This window comes from Cupressus sempervirens, chromosome 1 (assembly GCF_028749045.1).
Source record: "Cupressus sempervirens isolate cs-2001-9-10 chromosome 1, ASM2874904v1, whole genome shotgun sequence".
Classification (NCBI taxonomy): Eukaryota; Viridiplantae; Streptophyta; class Pinopsida; order Cupressales; family Cupressaceae; genus Cupressus; species Cupressus sempervirens.
In genome coordinates, this window is record NC_143118.1 from 342,362,734 (window position 1) to 342,365,294 (window position 2,561).

General features: G+C 31.9%; 1 long non-coding RNA gene across 1 annotated transcript; it reads right to left on the bottom strand.

The window, feature by feature from the left end:
- Positions 1-1,329: 1,329 nt before the first annotated feature.
- On the bottom strand, positions 1,330-1,747 carry LOC149577615 (uncharacterized). The gene is made up of 2 exons (XR_016353485.1): positions 1,677-1,747; positions 1,330-1,590 (listed from the first exon to the last, which is right to left on the bottom strand). It is a non-coding gene; the product is annotated as an uncharacterized LOC149577615 (long non-coding RNA).
- Between the last annotated feature and the right edge of the window lie 814 nt (positions 1,748-2,561).

Below are 2,561 nucleotides of genomic sequence, written 5' to 3' on the forward strand. Positions count from 1 at the left end.
AATAGTTAGATTTCAACCTAAGAGGAATTTAAGTCTAGAAAATCAAATTAGGAGACCTACAAGGAATTCTATGATAGTCAACATTTTGTACTGTATGACAATTGGAGGGTTAAACCAAGAGTTGATTCTCAATCAGTTCAACATAAGGAAGGTGTCCCAATAGAAACTTGGGGTTGGTGAAGCCATTGGTGAAGAATTACAATTATTGGCTTGGAATTGGGCTAGTGTCCCTAAAACAAAGAGGTGCAAGATCTTGATTGGAGAAATACTCACCTTGGAGGAGTTCACAAATGACCCTATCACTTTAGATAGGCCACAAAAATGATATCCTAAATGAGTAACATATTAGGAAGGCCACAAGTTTAGTTTGGTATATTAGGAACAAGAAAGTGCTTAAACCTCACTTCTTGCTCAACATCTCTGCATTAGTGAGGGGGAGATGAAGAGAATAGATGGCTACATAGATATGGAAAAAATAGAAATATGAAGAGGGGGGAGGGGGGAATAAGAGAGAGTGAGATACAAGATAGACTAAGATACAATGATAACATGAGCCAAAACTACCAAATTGTAGTGCTTGAATCCTTCATTAGAAAATCAACACCCAAATTTGAATATGAGTCTACAAAACAACATGTTCCTTCCACTTGTCATACTCTTTTATTTCCTTTTAAAGATGCTCTATGATTTTCCATAACATGCATTGTAAATTCATTAACAAGTATAGCTCCCTCTTACAAGTATCTTATGTGTCATCTTAGATTCGTCCCTCTCTCATGTGAGATATCTCTCTTTCTTATACATCACAACTATTTATTAAACTTTTATTTTTACCTTAATCTAGTTACTATAGAATAATAACAACACATTCCAATCAACTGGTGATTATGTTACAATCATTAATGTATGAAAACACATAAAACTATTAGTTATTATGTTACATTTATGATTTTTAAAATGACTTTTTTTTGCAAATAATCCATCTTTTCTCTACTATTGTATCAAAAATTCAAACTAATTAGGTATTGAATTAAACTTGATAAACAAATGATAGAGAAGGAAAACTTTAAACATGAACAAGATCATAAATCATATGACGATGACATATTGCAAATGATTAACTTATGCTTAAACAATGATAAAGTTTATTGTTAATCAATATTCTATCAAAGTTTTAAATAGATTAGGTATTGAATTTAATTTCATACATGCACATATCTAATTTAATGTCATACACGAACATATCTAATTTAATATCATACATGGACAAACATATCATATCATATGCCATATATGAACAAACATAGCATATATTAACCAATAATGTCATAAGTCGAATAATGTCATATATCAAATAAATGTCATACATCAAATATAGAATGTCATATACATCAAATGTGTATCGAATATGTCCATTGATGCCTATATATATATACATGTCTAGATCAACTACATATTTTTCTTCCCACGAGGGGAAGGAAACAAGTCTCTCGATGTCCTCTGTCGTTGTGTGGAGGGAGAAAGTGGAGATGACGGGGCCCTCCTGACACGCTCACTCGACTACTTGTTGAGGCTCTTCTCTAGCTCCAACTAATACAAAGAAAGTAGATATGAATCAATATTTATTATACGTTGAAATCAAATATATGTACACACAAAATCAATTATTTTCTTACCGCCAACAAATAGTCACTCTGTAAGTTCACCTCAAATGCTCGTGGACGATCAGGCGTGACGAGACCCTACAACAATTCAATAAATATAATCACTTATAAATACACATATCACCAACAAAAGTATTGTACCCAAATAAATATCACCAAATTCATCTTATACCCACCAATTCCAACCCAAGTTTTGATTATGGGTCCAAGATATTTAGAGCGTGTGAAATTTGATCTAACAACTTATTTTTGGGTTTAGAGAGAAAATACATGTCATAAATGGTAATATAAGGTCCAATAAATTAAATGAATTATTTGATTGAAGTTGAAATAGAGAAGCACACTTATAGATAAGGGTAACCTTTAGTTTTTAAAGAAAATGAATCAATATAGGACTTAAATAATAATTTGAAGGTCCAATGAGTGTTAGGAGAGTGTGAAATCAATGTAGGAACGCATAATGTATATTAAAATGGGGCTAAAATTAATACCAAATAAGTGTTCTTACTTTTTCAAATGATACATGTAGTCCCCACTTTATTGGAAGCATGTGTCACCTCATACACACAATAAAGTAGAAGGAAAAAAGAGAAACAGGTAAAGATTTTGGGAAAACTACAAGAAGATTAAATATCACCAAGCTGAAGGACAAAAGCTCCCAAACCAAAAATATTAACTATTACATTCATTTGCAAGGATACATAAAAGAACAACAAAATCCTAAAGCTTACTAAGAATCCAAGTCAACTAGTTGAAGAGACCTCACTCAAGAAAATGTCTCAATCTCAAGCATCGTGTTGAAAAGCCTATAGCAAAAGCTCAAGTGGTCACTTGAGAAAAGAAAGAGCAAAAATAAAAGATAAGAAAATACTCAATGATTTATCCCACTAGCATAGC